Here is a 17918-nt window from a genome sequence, read left to right as displayed (position 1 = left end):
TCACAGAAGCCCAATATGATATTAAACTGGTGGGTTATTTGGAAATCTGCAAAATGAGCACAGGACCAGGTAATTGATCAGCTTCATATACCTGGAAATTACTAAGTAAGAAACTCAAATGCCCATAAGAGAGTGTGATTGCTGAGCTGTAAGGTGAGTGAATATTTAAGTTTATGTGGAACTGCTAAACTGTCTTCCAGAATGACTGCACCATTTACCCACCAGCAATGTATGAGTGGTCCAGCTTCTCTACATCATTGCCAGAACTTGGTTATCATGAGTAATTTTCATCTTAGCCATTAAGCAAGATGTGGAATGGTATCTCATTGTGGCTTTAATTTACATTTCCTTGATGGTTAATGATGTTGAACATCTGTTTATATGCTTATTTCCCTAACACATAGCTCTTCCATAATGTGTTTGGATGAACCATTTTCCAATTGGACTACTTGCTTTCTTCCTACTGAGTTTAGAGAGTTCATTGTTTTCTGAACACCAGCCTTTGATGAAAATACATCGTGAAAATATTTCCTGCCATTCTGTGGTTTGTTCTTTTCATTCTCTTAATAGTATCTTTCACAGAGCAAGCATTTTTACTTTTGATGAAATATTTTATTTTTTATTGATTGTGCTTTAACGTCATGACAAAAATCCTTTTGTCTAACACTTGGTCCTCAAGATTTTTTTTTTTTCAAAAAGATTTAGAGTTTTAGATTTTACACTTGGATATACAGTCCATTTTGAGATTCTCCTCAAATTTTTGTATAAGGTGTGAGATTTAGGCCAAGATTCACTAATTTGCCTAGGAATATCCAATTGTCCCTAAATCATTTGTTCATATGACTATCATTACTCCATTGAATTGTCATTGCACCCTTGCCAAAAAATCAAATTTCTCCACTTTCCCAGATCCCCACTTGGGATGAGTCAGTAACATTATCTTGTTAATAATTTTTTATTTTCCCTTTTTATTCATTTTTATTGACATTTTTATCTTGTATTGGAGTATAGCCAATTCACAATGCTGTGATAGTTTCAGGTAGACAGCAGAGGGACTCTACCTTTTTAACATTGTAACATCTGTACAATATTTTACTTTTTCATTCTTTATATTTCTAATTTGTGTTTTCTCTTTTTTCACATGCTAATTCTATCTATCTATGAATATATAGTTTATTAGTCATTTTAGCAAACTTAACTTTGTATCTCATGGGTATTTCTATCATTTTCCTTCTGTTTTACCAATTTGACATTTTTATTATTTTCTTATTTCAGTTTACATTAGTTGTAATTTGTTCTTCTATCTTTTTTGCTGAAAGCTTAGATTATTGTTTTGCAGTATTTCTCTTTAGGAATGTAAGTATTTAAAAAGATGAACTCCTCCTATGTAAAATATTACCTATGAAATTGAAAGTGGAAGTAACTTCATCATGTTGGACTCTTTGAGACGCTATGGCCTATACAGTTCATGGAATTCTCGAGGACAGAGTACTGGAGTGGGTAGCCTTTCCCTTCTTGAGGTGATCTTCCCAACCCAGGGATTGAACCCAGGTCTCTCGCATTGCAGGCAGATTCTTTACCAGAATCTATTATGAGATATTATATTATGAGATATTACCTGTATCTCATAATATTTATATGTATATGTTCTCACTATATTTTCTTTCAAAATATTTTCTAACAGCCAAGTAATTATTTCTTTAACCTATGGGTTACTTTAAAACTTAATGCCTAAATTCCAAATATTCGGGAGTTTCTAAAGATATATTTTTGCTATTGATTTTCTAAGTCAATTTCATTACTGATCAAAGAATAAATTCTGTATAATTTCAATTTTCTTAAATATATTAAGTCTTCTTATGCACAAACAAATCGTGTGTGTGTATTTATCTACACAACAGTGTGTGTCTGGGGCCTCGGCTGCAGATCTCGGCACAGGCTGCAGGTGCCCGGGGAGCACTCAGCACTTGCTGCAGAAGTAGGCACTGAGTCTCCAGGCTGGGAAGCTGTGATGTGCAGTGAGAGCTGTTAGGCACTGTACTGAGGAAAACTGTTAATCTTCCTTTTTATTCACAACCAAATGGATGGCTACCAAGAATGCAGGGCCTTTACCAGGGTATTGCTGATACCATGGGAAGTAGTCAAATTCACTCTTCTCATAAGTACAGTTCTGAATGGAAATCTCTCCTTCCTGGACTGTCCATGACTGAGGGCTCTGAGACAGAGCAAAGACAAGAGTCTATTTTTGTACAGGTGTGGTTGTGAAGAGAATGTTGTTCCCATCACTAAATTAGAAGTGTTTTAGATGAGAAAGAATTAGGAGCAACTAAAAGAGAGAGAAAGGTATTATAAATGGTCAGTTTTTAGTTAAGGCCATGTGGAAGGAATTTTCACAAGAGGCTATTGCTTCCTCAACTAACATGGAGTGTAAAGATAATCATTCCAAAGCTCCTTTATAAATGTTCCCCTCTCTCTTCCATTTCAGCAGCTCTTGAAATCCAAAGATAAGATGAACTCCCTTTTCTGTTTTTACAGCAAACAGGAACCACGCACTAGATTCTGAGATAATATTAAGGATAAAGATGTTGGCTAACAAATCTCATTGACTGCACAGAATGCCACAGTGTTTCAAGAGCCCTTAAATGCTTCCCTGATAGCTCAGTTGGCAAAGAATCCACCTGCAATGCAGGAGACCCCGGTTCAATTCCTGGGTCAGGAAGATCTGCTGGCGAAGGGATGGACTACCCACTCCAGTGTTCTTGGGCTTCCCTTGTGGCTCAGCTGGTAAAGAATCCTCCTGCAATGCGGGAGACCTGAGTTCAAAACCTGGGTTGGGAAGATCTTCTGGAGAAGAGAAAGACTACCCACTTCAGTATTCTGACCCGGAGAATTCCATGGACTCTGTAGCCCATGGCGTCTCAAAGAGTTGGACACGACTGAGGGACTTTCACTTTCACCTTAATGTTTAGGTGAAAGGCTATGGCAGGTGGTGTTCATTGCCTAGAAGTAGATTTACTTCTTCATCCTTACCAGAATCTCTATGTTCTGTTTTTCAGCAATGTTTCTAGACAAAAATGCATACATTCCCCAGACTTTCACAGCTTGAGATCAGCTTGAACTCTGTTCTAATCAGTAAGATGTAAGCATCCTGAGCGATTTATCACCCTTTCCTATTCACTAAACTTTTCTACTTTTCCTAATAATGTCAAATGTCAATGGGTTCAGTTCAGTTCAGTTCATTCGTGTCAGTTGCTCATTCGTGTCCGACTCTTTGTGACCCCATGACTCGCAGCACGCCAGGCCTCCCTGTCCTTCACAAAATCCCGGAGTTTACTCAAACTCATGCCCATCGAGTCAGTGATGCCATCCAGCCATCTCATCCTCTGTAGTCCCCTTCTCCTCCTGCCCTCAATCCCTCCCAGCATCAGGGTCTTTTCCAATGAGTCAACTCTTCGCATGAGGTGGCCAAAGTATTGGAGTTTCAGCTTCAGCATCAGTCCTTCCAATGAACACCCAGGACTTATCTCCTTCAGGATGGACTGGTTGGATCTCCTTGCAGTCCAAGGGACTCTCAAGAGTCTTCTCCAACACCACAGTTCAAAAGCATCTATTTTTTGGCGCTCAGCTTTCTTCACAGTCCAACTCTCACATCCATACATGGCCACTGGAAAAACCATAGCCTTGACCAGACGGACCTTTGTTGGCAAAGTAATGCCTCTGCTTTTTAATATGCTATCTAGGTTGGTCATAACTTTCCTTCCAAGGAGTAAGTGTATTTTAATTTCATGGCTGCAGTCACAATGGGTTAGTACCTTGCTAATACATGAGTGCGTGCGTGCTAAGTCACTTCAGTCATGAAGTGATTCTGTGGACTCTTTCTGACCGTGTGGACTGTAGCCTGCCAGGCTCCTCTGTCCATGGGATTCTCCAGGCAAGAATACTGGAGTGGGTTGCCATGCCCTCTCCTGGGATCTTCCTGACCCAGGGATCAAACCTGAGACTCCTGTGGTGCCTGCATTGCAGGCGGATTCTTTACCACTGAGCCACCAGGGGAGTCCTGATACTACATACCAAAGGTCAAAAGTCACATTTGTATCCCAGAGAGATGAAAAAGACCAATAACACATTTCTCATCTATGGTCTATTAATAGAAGGCTTACCCCTGGTCAGAAGTCATGCTTGTTTCACAAATCTGTTCTTACTTAAATATTTCAGGAGCAGAAAAGGAAAACTAGAATGAAAGCACCTGAAATTTCAGTTTTAATTCATTGTTACCTTATAATTAGTAGGAGGTCATCATGTATCATTTTAGTTTTTATTGGAGTATTATATTGATATAGGAAAATGTAATATAAAGGTACAGCCTGGTAAATTTTCACATAACCAACACTCTTTTAACCAGCACTCAGATCAAGAAACAGAGCATTACCAGCCCTACAGTGCTCTCTTTACGATATTGCCCCGCATATAACAGTATTCTGATTTCTGCCAGTGTAAATTAGCTACGTCAGCTTATGTATCCTATAGAAATGACATGTTTTTTGACCATCTGAATATCTTCTGTTGTCAAAAACCTACTTCAGACTTTTATCTTTTGCTTGTTTTCTTGCTGATTTGAAAGAGATATTTTTAAATCAAAATGATCCCTTTGATGATATATGTGATAGATAATGTTTGATAATATATTATTTTTGATAATCAATATTAAATTTGATAAGATAATTATATTGTAAATATATCCACTAGTTATCCTTTAATAGATTTTCTAGTTATCCTTTTAACTCTTGAAATAATTTTAATGTAGATCAGTTTTTTAATGAAGAGTAGATGGTTTACAATGTTGTGCCCATCTCTGCTGTACAGAAAAGTGACAAAACATGAATGTCTATATGAATATAGATTAGTTTTGATGCTTAGTGATACTTGTGTCCTGTTTAAGAAATGTGTATCCAACACAAAGTAATGAACAATTTCTGAATTTTTTCTATTAACTTCATGCATTATTCTTACATTCAGATTTGCATTCTGACTGCTATTTATAAATCCTTTATCCTTGGCACATGGATGGAAATGTTTTCCAATTTTTAGTGTAATACCTTTCCCGTATTAATTTTATCAAAAAATTTTACTTTGTCACCCTCTCCATCTGGTCATATCATTCTCCTTTATTTCAGGTTTTCTTCTATTTTTAAAATTTTTCTTTACCTTTCATAGTTATCATGTATTTCTTACATGGGTGATGTAGTTTTCTAAACTTTCATTCTAACTACTAAAATGAATTATTTTCTGAAGTTTTCTCACCCTCTTTGTGCCCAGGATACTTTCTTCTCTATGTTCTGTATTGTGTATACAATTGTTATTAGTTAATTTAGACATCACTTAGTATGTTGCCAGTGTTATGAAATTCTAGTGTAACGAACAAATTAGATATTCTTCTAACTTTACATTCAGTCCCTCAGATGTGCAAATAGGTAGAATTTGTGAAACATTAGAATCCTCAGTGTGCACTGCCAACAATCTTTCTTGATTCAATTTATTAATGCATTAGCTGTAGGGAAAATCGGTTAAGACACAGTGAGCCAGTGGAGCTCCAAGTTACTAACTGTTCTGCCCGTAGTCTGAATCCCTGATCGGGAAAGAAGACTCCTCGAGACAATGCAACTTGCAATAGGGGAATTTATTACTGACTCGAGCCAGGGCCTCCCGCCCTCACCAAGGGTGTGAGGACGAAAAGGTCCCGAGCCCCAGTTCTCTCGGGTATTTATTGGGTACAATTATTTAAAAAGCAGCGGGTAGTTGGCGCAAGCGGATTGGTTACACAGCTGCAAGGCAATTTTTGTTGGCACAATCCTTCGTGGGCTTTCAGCTTTCCCTTGATAGCTTCCCTTTTTCTTGCTAGGCACATGTTGATTGGCTGGCTCCAGGTGGCCTGATAATTATGTTACCCCAGGAAACCAGGCCTACTCCTAATCTAGGCTGCCTGTCATGGCGTCAGCCGTGACAGCCTCACATTTCCCCCCGTCTTTGTACTTTTGTAGAGGAATCCTTCTCTTCACTCTGTGAATTGGCTGATACTGTTGTCTCAATACCATAATTTGGATGGTATTTAGGCCCTCCCTAATAAATGAGACCAGACGGTTTAAAATGCATGGACCAAAGGTCAGTAACAATATTAATATTATGAGTGGACCCAGGAGGGTGGAAATCAAAGTGGTCAACCAGGGCGAGTGCTGAAACCAAGATTCAAACCAGCCTTGTAGGGCTTTTCGTTCTCTCTTCTGCTGGGCTAGTCTCTCTCTTACTTTCTGGAGAGATTTTTGTACCACCCCTGAATGGTCGATATAGAAACAGCATTTTTCTCCCAGTGTTGCACATAATCCTCCTTGTTGCAGAAACAACAAATCTAAACCTCTCTTATTTTGTAACACTACTTCAGCCAAGGAGCTCAAGGAAGCCCCCAGGTGTGAAATGGACTTCTCGAGTTGTTCAATATCTTCATCTATTGCAGCCCTTAGTTGATTATACTGTTTATCTTGCAACGTTAAGGCTGCGATCCCACTTCCCGTTCCTATAGCACCCAATAGGACTGCTAAAGTCAGGGCAGTGACTGGTTTTCGTTTTACCCTATATTGACCCGATGGGTCTAACCTTGGTTGCAGCTCTTCCTTTGAGTAATAGTTTAGCCGGGGGATCAGGTGGACTAGGACACAGAAATCTTGGGAGGCATTAAGTGCTGCCTTATGGACACACGGGGTTAGTCCGGCAGAGCAAGCCCACCACCCGTTTTCTGGCAGAAGTACCCACTGGTGAGTAGAATTGGGGAGGCTAGTCTTAGGGACTGAATTATTATTACATAGGTGTTGATAAGTCTTAGGGATAGTTCCTATACAGGTGCCTATGCCCGTAATGGAGCCTACTGTCAACCAGCCTGACCCAGGTTGTTGCTGCCATGTGCAGGCCGAGACATCAGAGGTCACATTGAATCTTGAAGAAAAGGCAACCGCCTCATAATAGGGAGGCCTAATATTATAGCAAAGCCAGCAACCATTTGTTAAGTCCGGACAAGAGGCATTTAGGGTGAGATAAGCTGAGGAGATCATTTTCATAAGGGGGTCTGTTGGTGGGGACATGTCAACCCTGGGGGGTCTCACGGTGCGTGGAGTCAATCTATTAGCCTGACTTTGGTTCTAGGAGGGAGGCTATGGGGTTGTTCCCTGGGGGGTGGGCTTCAGGGCTATCACCTGGTTTGGTCCTAAGGCTACTTTGGGTGCCAAATGGAGCGGTCCCAGTTTTAATTTAAGCTCAAACTGGAATCCTGTGTCATAGCCAGTCTTGTAAAGACGGAGGCCCCAAGCTCGGCCAACATCCCACTTGGTAAATTTCTTTCCTTTGTCTGTGATTTTGATCTGTAATGGGAAACATTGACCGGGTCTGGATGATACTCTCTTAGTTGGACATTTCTAGGAATTAGGGGTGATTTTACCTGAATGAGGTCCTTGTCGGAGTTAGTGAGCCAATGGACTGTTCCCGTGGTTTCGCAACCCCAAGTGGCACAATATTTTTCAATTTGGTTCCGATCCCTTCCTCCCCCCGGGCAGACATAGACAGGCACTTGTTCGTAGTACTGTGGGCCTTTTCGCTCACAGTTACGGGTGAACAGACCGAAAGAGCTGTGGGCAAAGAACTTGGTCAGTTGGTGGGGACCAAACCCATTACCATCAGCCGCCAGCATGCGCAAATCAAAGGTCGGTACTGGCCACCATGTCCCTTTTGGGGCCACGTTGGAGCTCTAATTAAGCACTTCTCCAGTCTCAGGATTGTAGATCACCCAAGTCAGGTTAGCTGGCTGATGGGGGTTGTGGCTGGTTGCTCCTGGGCAGATGAAAACTGTTATCAGCAGGAGGGTTAAGAGGGCTCCCGTCATACGAGTTTCAGTTTCAAAGGATTTGACGGGTGAGGTCTTGTCTCCCATTCTGCTTGTGCCTTCTCCTGTTCTTCCGGGCTGGCTTGCCTCACGTGACTGCAGTGAACCCAGGGCCCGATCCCGTCGACCTTAACAGCAGTAGGAGTGGTAAGGAGAACAACATAAGGGCCTTTCTATCTAGGTTCTAATACTTTAGATTGGTGTCGTTTTACCCAAACCCAATCACCCGGGCCAATATTATGTGAGGAGATGGTCCCCTTGCTTGGACCCTCGTGTATCTCTAATTAATTTCCAAACATGGCTATGCACCTTACTTAATGCCATCAGTGTTTGCTGGAATTGTCCCAAGGTAGGGGGTGGTAGACATTTTCTCTCAAATATAGGACACACAGGAGGGGGTCTTCCATACAGAATCTCAAAAGGGGTAAGATTCAGCTTATAAGGGGTGTTACGCGCTCAAAAGAGCGCAAAGGGAAGGAGGGTCACCCAGTCCCCGCCAGTCTCTATTGCCAATTTTGTCAAAGTTTCTTTTAGGGTCCGATTCATTCTCTCAACCTGTCCTGAGCTCTGGGGATTATATTCACAATGTAACTTCCATTTTGTCTCCAGAGCTTGGGCCAGCCCTTGTACAATCTGGCTCACAAAGGCGGGTCCGTTATCAGAGCCCATGGTCACTGGCAGCCCGTACCTAGGCACTATCTCCTCTAAGATCTTTTTAGCAACCACTGTTGCTGTCTCTCCCTTAGTGGGGAAGGCTTTTACCCACCCCGAGAAGGTATCTACCAGAACCAACAGATAGCGATACCCGTACTTGCCTGGTCTTACCTCAGTGAAATCTATCTCCCTGTGTTGCCCTGGCTCTTCTCCTCGTTACCTCGTTCCAGTGTGCTGCCTCTTCCCTGTCCTCATCAGCTGGCACGCTTTGCAAGCCTGGATTATCTCTCTTACAGTTGCATTTTGTCGAGGGAACCTCAGGCAGGCCATCTGGAGAAGTGTCAAGGTCTTTTTTTTTCCCCAAGTGTGTAGTTGTGTGCAGGTGTTCACATAGGTGACGACCCAGGATGGCAGGCAATATCAGGTTGTTGTTTTGATCTCGGTACCATCCATCTTTGTCATCCTTCTGGAGGGTGGTATCCTCGTTGATCCAAACGAGGTCAGGGAGGGAATAGTCAGGGACTGGCGGCAGAGTCTCTATACCAGGAGGTGGAAGTCCCACGGCTAATATGGGGGCGGCGTAGTCCCAGCTGGCCGCTTCTCGAGTGGCCGCATCAGCAGCCCGATTGCCCCGTGTCCTAGGGTCTTCTCCTCTCTGGTGACCGGGGACATGTACAATTGCTACTGCCCGGGGCAATTGAACAGCTTTCAGGAGCCTGCGGATCTCGGGCAAATTCTTGACTTCTTTTCCCTCCGCTGTTCTAAATCCCCTTTCCCGGTACATTGGACCTTGAATATGGACAGTGCTAAAAGCATATCGGCTGTCCGTAAAAATGGTGACTCTCTTTTCTTTTGCTTGTTCCACAGCCTGTATTAGGGCAATCAATTCCACTTTTTGTGCAGACGTGTTTGGGGGAAGTGTCTCAGCCCATATTGTCTGTCCTGAATCATCGCCTATAGCGACTCCCGCCTTCTTTTGTCCATCTTTTACATAGCTGCTCTCATCAGTGAACCATACTAGCTCACTGTTGTTTAGTGGCACATCAGTTAAGTCTGTTCGAGCCGCCAGGGCCTCAGCCAGGATCTCACTGCAATCATGGAGAGGGCGGTCCTTCTCTGGGATAGGTAGAGGCGTGGCTGGATTCAGGAAGCAAGGGGTCTGAAAACGCACCCATGGGGCATCAAGCAGCAGGGCCTGGTAATGTGTCAAACGGGCATTGGAGATCCACTTACCCGGCGGCTGCTTTAAAACCCCTTCGATGGCGTGGGGGGTGTAAACCCAGAGTTGCTGTCCATACGTCAACTTGTTGGCGTCGCGGACGAGGAGGGCAGTGGCTGCAATGATGTGGAGGCAAGGGGGCCACCCAGAGGCCACCGGGTCTAATCGCTTTGAAAGGTGTGCCACCGGCCACTTCCATGGTCCCCATTGTTGCATCAAGAACCCCTTTCCTATTCCTTGCTTTTCATCTACAAACAGCTGGAATGGCTTATTTGGGTTAGGCAGGGCAAGGGCTGGGGCTTCTAGTAGGGCCCGTCTGAGTGTCTGGAAAGCCTGTTTCATTGGCTCAGTCCAAGTCCAGTTTGGGGTCTCTTTATTTCCCTCATACAAGGGCCGGGCCTTCTCAGCAAACCCCATGATCCACAGTCTACAATATCTAACAGTCCCCCAAAATTCTCTCACCTGGCAGGGGGTCTTGGGCTGTGGTATCTGCAATATTGTTTCCTTCATGGCCTGAGTTAGCCACCTTTGCCCCTGCCTGATCTTATACCCCAAATAGGTGACCTCTTGCCGGGATATTTGTGCCTTCTTTGTGCTAGCATGATACCCCAAGGTGCCTAGAGTCTGTAAGAGGTCACCGGTGGCACGGCTGCATGCCTCCTCTGTGGTTCCAGCCAACATAAGGTCATCTACATATTGCAACAGGATGACCTCTGGGTGGCGAGTCCGATATTCATAGAGGTCCTCACTCAAAGCCTCATTAAACAAGGTAGGGGAGTTTTTGAACCCTTGTGGGAGGTGGGTCCAAGTTAGTTGTACTACCGGTTGGCCTTCCCCCTCAGTCCACTCAAAGGCAAATATCTCCTGGCTCTGGGCTGTCAGGGGTAGGCTGAAAAAAGCATCTTTCAAGTCCAACACAGTGTACCAAGTGTACTCAGGCAGCAGACTGCTCAGGAGGGTATACGGGTTGGGGACAGTAGGGTGTATGTCACTCACCCGCTTGTTGACTTCTCGTAGGTCCTGGACAGGTCTGTAATCTGTACTCCCTGGCTTCTTCACCAGTAGTAAGGGGGTGTTCCAAGGGGATTGGCACAGCTTGAGAATTCCGGCATCCATGAGCCGTCTAATGTGAGGAGTGATCCCCCGCCGAGCCTCCTGGCTCATAGGGTATTGCCTCACCCTCACAGGAGTCGCCTCGGCTTTTAGTTCTATGACGACCGGATGTCTCTGTTTAGCCAGTCCCATTCCTGCTGTTTCTGCCCATGCCAACGGGTATTTGTGGACCCACGGTTGTATATCTGGTGCTATAACCTCTGAGGGCTTAGGCACAAAAAGTCTGTATTCATCTCTTAAAGCTAGAGACAAGACATGTATCGGCTGTCCAAGTCCATCCGTGAGGGACATTCCCCCAGGGTCAAAATGGATCTGAGCATTAACTTTAGTCAACAAGTCCCGTCCAAGTAGAGGGGCTGGGCATTCTGGTATCACCAAAAACTAATGGGACACCTGGTGGGGCCCCAGATTTACTTTCCGTTCCGTGGTCCAACAATATCTTTTTGTCCCCATGGCTCCCTGCACCAAGCTGGTTTTCTTAGACATTGGTACCAGTTTTTGATTTAAAACAGTGTTGGGCGCCAGTGTCCACCATGAAGCCAACGGGTTTCCCCTCCACATGTATGGTTGCCCAGGGCTCGGAGAGGGGTGCCGAGTCTTGACTCCCCTAGTCACTGTCTTCCCCCGCATATAGAACTCGAGTTCCAGGCGAAATTCTCTCTCTCTGGGTTGTTCCTCTCTTCGGGTCCCTCTTAGGGCACTCCTTTCTCCCGTGCCCCCGTTTTTTGCAGTAAGCGCACTGATCTTTCTTTAGGGCCTGCCTTTTTGGTCTCTCTTTTTCTCCCGTCTGGGGGCCTCGAGGCTCCCTCAATTCTGTTCCAGCCTTCATCCCTGAAAAAACAATCTTGGCCAGCTCTCTCTGGTTCTTCCGGTTTTCCTTCGCCCTATGTTCTCTAACTTCTTTCCTGATCTTCTCAGCTAGTTCCCTTTCCTCCCGACGAAGTCGTTTCTCCCTTTCTTCTGGGGTCTCCCTATTATTAAATACCTTTTCAGCTGCTTTCAGTAAGTCTTGTATTGTCTGTTATCCTAACCCCTCTATCTTTTGTAATTTCCTCCTAATATCTGGGGCTGCCTGATTCACAAACGCTAGTAGAACTGCAGCGCATGATTCCTCAGCCTGGGGGTCCATAGGTGTATATTGCCTAAAGGCTTCCATTAGCCTCTCTAGGAAGACTGACGGGCTCTCAGTGGGCTCTTGCCTTACTAAATTTACCTTCGCCAAATTTGTCGGCTTCCTAGCTGCAGCCCGCAGGCCAGCCATTAGAGTCTGGCGGTACACTCGGAGACGCTCTCTACCTTCCACTCGCTCAAAATCCCAGTTAGGCTGCAACAGAGGAAGCCCCTCGTCCATGAGATGAGGCTGGGCGGTTGGTCTCCCGTCGACCCCGGGGACCCGTTTCAGCGCCTCTGCCAGGATTCGCTCCCGTTCTTCTGTGGTAAAGAGCACCTGCAACAGCTGCTGGCAATCATCTCAGGTGGGGTTATGAGTGAACAAAATGGAATCTAAGAGGTCAATGAGGCCTTGGGGTTTCTCCAAAAAAGGAGGATTTTGGGTTTTCCAATTATACAGATCACTCGTGGAAAAGGGCCAGTACTGATAGGTTCGCTCTCTGTCCAGGCTAGCTGGTGCCATCTGGACAGGGAGTGCCTGTACAGTAGATGAAGGTAACTCTGGGTCCCCATGATCCTGCTCACCCCTATTTCCTTTATTTTTTCTCCAGGGTCGGGGTTCCCTTATCCCTTCTGATTCATGGGGGGGGGGGGGGGGGGGGGGGGCGGGGGCGCTCCTCCCCCCAGGGGAACCTGCAATGGAGGAGGGGCATATGGCTGGGGCCTAATTTCCGTCTCCAAGTCAATCAGGTTCGGGTATGAGGATTCCTGCAAGACCGGTTTTGGGCCCTTGTTTTTCTCGGCTTCCTCTGTGGGAGTGGGGTTTCCATAACCAGGGCTTGTACATTAGGAGAATCAGGGAGTTTGTGAACAAAAGGTTTTAACCATTCGGGCGGATCTTCTACTAGATCTTGCCAGACCATAACATATGGGACTTGGCTCGGTTGGCCCCAGGGAATAGGAGCCATAATTTTCTCTTTCACCGCCCAAATAACAGAAGGTTGAAAAGTTCCCTCTGGAGGCCATCCAACTTGGAAGGCGGGCCACTCTGCAGAGCAAAAGGTTATTAATTTACTCTTTGTAACCAGTAGCGACAGATCATACGCTCTAGCCCTGACATCCGAGAAATGATCAGTCCTGAGAGAGTGGGGTAGATTCTCCTTGCCCCATAGCGAGAGTCAGAAGAAGGTCACCGAGAATTACCACCAAAAAATCCTACTGGGGGTGGTGGCGGCCAGGAGGTTGGGCTTGTGGTATGCTTCGTGGAACTATTTGAATGCCTTAGTCGTTGCACGGAAGTTTTCTTGTTGGGGGCGGGCACCCTAAGGGTTTCTAGCCCGTTCCGTGACCCCCTTATCCTTTCACGGGAGTCTTCCAATGGCAGGCACCCTATCGGCTCTTAAGTGCCTGTCCTGTACCCTGTGTAAAAACACAGACGGGTTTTTATTTGGCCAGATTCTCGGTTTAGAATACGAGAAGAAAGAAAAGAGTTTCACCCTCTCGGGCTCCCGTTACTGGGGCTGACTTGTTGGGAGGCCTTCAGAATCCGCCAGAGAGTAGCCCTGGCCGGGACTCGTCAGTTGCCCCGACAACTGTCTGCCTGTTCACTGAAACTCTCACAAACAGAAATGAGGATCCAAAGCTTTATAGGAGGAAGTAGACAATGACACACCAGAGAACAATAAGACAGGAGACAATGCCGGCAGTTATACAGACTCAAAAGGGCATAGAAAAACAAATGGACAGACACACATCGGCCAACAACACAGAACTGGGGGGCGGGACCCCCTGAGTCTCCCTAACTTCTGGAACAAGGGTCACCTTACCAAATGGCGTCCACCGTTCCCCAGATTTGGGCTTAGGAGAGGAGGTCTCCTTCCCGCAGAGCCAGCTGCCTTCCAGCATGCTCGCTGGCCTTGGCCTTACGCCTGCCGGAACGGCCAATCCGTTCCCTCATGGAAAGCTTTCCCTCACGCCAGACACCTTCCTGCCTTCTAGCAGGGCCTCGGATTTACACTGGACTTTCCAGACCTGCCTGAACACCGGTGCTATTACCTGTTCTTTTTCCCCTTTGTTCCAAAGAGCATTCTTCCCCGGTCAAGGGATCCCGGATGAGTCCCCAAATGTTCTGCCCGTAGTCTGAATCCCTGATCGGGAAAGAAGACTCCTCGAGACAATGCAACTTGCAATAGGGGAATTTATTACTGACTCGAGCCAGGGCCTCCCGCCCTCACCAAGGGTGTGAGGACGAAAAGGTCCCGAGCCCCAGTTCTCTCGGGTATTTATTGGGTACAATTATTAAAAAAGCAGCGGGTAGTTGGCGCAAGCGGATTGGTTACACAGCTGCAAGGCAATTTTTGTTGGCGCAATCCTTCGTGGGCTTTCAGCTTTCCCTTGATAGCTTCCCTTTTTCTTGCTAGGCACATGTTGATTGGCTGGCTCCAGGTGGCCTGATAATTATGTTACCCCAGGAAACCAGGCCTACTCCTAATCTAGGCTGCCTGTCATGGCGTCAGCCGTGACAGCCTCACATTTCCCCCCGTCTTTGTACTTTTGTAGAGGAATCCTTCTCTTCACTCTGTGAATTGGCTGATACTGTTGTCTCAATACCATAATTTGGATGGTATTTAGGCCCTCCCTAATAAATGAGACCAGACGGTTTAAAATGCATGGACCAAAGGTCAGTAACAATATTAATATTATGAGTGGACCCAGGAGGGTGGAAATCAAAGTGGTCAACCAGGGCGAGTGCTGAAACCAAGATTCAAACCAGCCTTGTAAGGCTTTTCGTTCTCTCTTCTGCTGGGCTAGTCTCTCTCTTACTTTCTGGAGAGATTTTTGTACCACCCCTGAATGGTCGATATAGAAACAGCATTTTTCTCCCAGTGTTGCACATAATCCTCCTTGTTGCAGAAACAACAAATCTAAACCTCTCTTATTTTGTAACACTACTTCAGCCAAGGAGCTCAAGGAAGCCCCCAGGTGTGAAATGGACTTCTCGAGTTGTTCAATATCTTCATCTATTGCAGCCCTTAGTTGATTATACTGTTTATCTTGCAACGTTAAGGCTGCGATCCCACTTCCCGTTCCTATAGCACCCAATAGGACTGCTAAAGTCAGGGCAGTGACTGGTTTTCGTTTTACCCTATATTGACCCGATGGGTCTAACCTTGGTTGCAGCTCTTCCTTTGAGTAATAGTTTAGCCGGGGGATCAGGTGGACTAGGACACAGAAATCTTGGGAGGCATTAAGTGCTGCCTTATGGACACACGGGGTTAGTCCGGCAGAGCAAGCCCACCACCCGTTTTCTGGCAGAAGTACCCACTGGTGAGTAGAATTGGGGAGGCTAGTCTTAGGGACTGAATTATTATTACATAGGTGTTGATAAGTCTTAGGGATAGTTCCTATACAGGTGCCTATGCCCGTAATGGAGCCTACTGTCAACCAGCCTGACCCAGGTTGTTGCTGCCATGTGCAGGCCGAGACATCAGAGGTCACATTGAATCTTGAAGAAAAGGCAACCGCCTCATAATAGGGAGGCCTAATATTATAGCAAAGCCAGCAACCATTTGTTAAGTCCGGACAAGAGGCATTTAGGGTGAGATAAGCTGAGGAGATCATTTTCATAAGGGGGTCTGTTGGTGGGGACATGTCAACCCTGGGGGGTCTCACGGTGCGTGGAGTCAATCTATTAGCCTGACTTTGGTTCTAGGAGGGAGGCTATGGGGTTGTTCCCTGGGGGGTGGGCTTCAGGGCTATCACCTGGTTTGGTCCTAAGGCTACTTTGGGTGCCAAATGGAGCGGTCCCAGTTTTAATTTAAGCTCAAACTGGAATCCTGTGTCATAGCCAGTCTTGTAAAGACGGAGGCCCCAAGCTCGGCCAACATCCCACTTGGTAAATTTCTTTCCTTTGTCTGTGATTTTGATCTGTAATGGGAAACATTGACCGGGTCTGGATGATACTCTCTTAGTTGGACATTTCTAGGAATTAGGGGTGATTTTACCTGAATGAGGTCCTTGTCGGAGTTAGTGAGCCAATGGACTGTTCCCGTGGTTTCGCAACCCCAAGTGGCACAATATTTTTCAATTTGGTTCCGATCCCTTCCTCCCCCCGGGCAGACATAGACAGGCACTTGTTCGTAGTACTGTGGGCCTTTTCGCTCACAGTTACGGGTGAACAGACCGAAAGAGCTGTGGGCAAAGAACTTGGTCAGTTGGTGGGGACCAAACCCATTACCATCAGCCGCCAGCATGCGCAAATCAAAGGTCGGTACTGGCCACCATGTCCCTTTGGGGGCCACGTTGGAGCTCTAATTAAGCACTTCTCCAGTCTCAGGATTGTAGATCACCCAAGTCAGGTTAGCTGGCTGATGGGGGTTGTGGCTGGTTGCTCCTGGGCAGATGAAAACTGTTATCAGCAGGAGGGTTAAGAGGGCTCCCGTCATACGAGTTTCAGTTTCAAAGGATTTGACGGGTGAGGTCTTGTCTCCCATTCTGCTTGTGCCTTCTCCTGTTCTTCCGGGCTGGCTTGCCTCACGTGACTGCAGTGAACCCAGGGCCCGATCCCGTCGACCTTAACAGCAGTAGGAGTGGTAAGGAGAACAACATAAGGGCCTTTCTATCTAGGTTCTAATACTTTAGATTGGTGTCGTTTTACCCAAACCCAATCACCCGGGCCAATATTATGTGAGGAGATGGTCCCCTTGCTTGGACCCTCGTGTATCTCTAATTAATTTCCAAACATGGCTATGCACCTTACTTAATGCCATCAGTGTTTGCTGGAATTGTCCCAAGGTAGGGGGTGGTAGACATTTTCTCTCAAATATAGGACACACAGGAGGGGGTCTTCCATACAGAATCTCAAAAGGGGTAAGATTCAGCTTATAAGGGGTGTTACGCGCTCAAAAGAGCGCAAAGGGAAGGAGGGTCACCCAGTCCCCGCCAGTCTCTATTGCCAATTTTGTCAAAGTTTCTTTTAGGGTCCGATTCATTCTCTCAACCTGTCCTGAGCTCTGGGGATTATATTCACAATGTAACTTCCATTTTGTCTCCAGAGCTTGGGCCAGCCCTTGTACAATCTGGCTCACAAAGGCGGGTCCGTTATCAGAGCCCATGGTCACTGGCAGCCCGTACCTAGGCACTATCTCCTCTAAGATCTTTTTAGCAACCACTGTTGCTGTCTCTCCCTTAGTGGGGAAGGCTTTTACCCACCCCGAGAAGGTATCTACCAGAACCAACAGATAGCGATACCCGTACTTGCCTGGTCTTACCTCAGTGAAATCTATCTCCCTGTGTTGCCCTGGCTCTTCTCCTCGTTACCTCGTTCCAGTGTGCTGCCTCTTCCCTGTCCTCATCAGCTGGCACGCTTTGCAAGCCTGGATTATCTCTCTTACAGTTGCATTTTGTCGAGGGAACCTCAGGCAGGCCATCTGGAGAAGTGTCAAGGTCTTTTTTTTTCCCCAAGTGTGTAGTTGTGTGCAGGTGTTCACATAGGTGACGACCCAGGATGGCAGGCAATATCAGGTTGTTGTTTTGATCTCGGTACCATCCATCTTTGTCATCCTTCTGGAGGGTGGTATCCTCGTTGATCCAAACGAGGTCAGGGAGGGAATAGTCAGGGACTGGCGGCAGAGTCTCTATACCAGGAGGTGGAAGTCCCACGGCTAATATGGGGGCGGCGTAGTCCCAGCTGGCCGCTTCTCGAGTGGCCGCATCAGCAGCCCGATTGCCCCGTGTCCTAGGGTCTTCTCCTCTCTGGTGACCGGGGACATGTACAATTGCTACTGCCCGGGGCAATTGAACAGCTTTCAGGAGCCTGCGGATCTCGGGCAAATTCTTGACTTCTTTTCCCTCCGCTGTTCTAAATCCCCTTTCCCGGTACATTGGACCTTGAATATG

Source organism: Dama dama, chromosome 12 (assembly GCF_033118175.1).
Source record: "Dama dama isolate Ldn47 chromosome 12, ASM3311817v1, whole genome shotgun sequence".
NCBI lineage: Eukaryota > Metazoa > Chordata > Mammalia > Artiodactyla > Cervidae > Dama > Dama dama.
Note: the sequence above shows the minus strand (reverse complement) of the source record.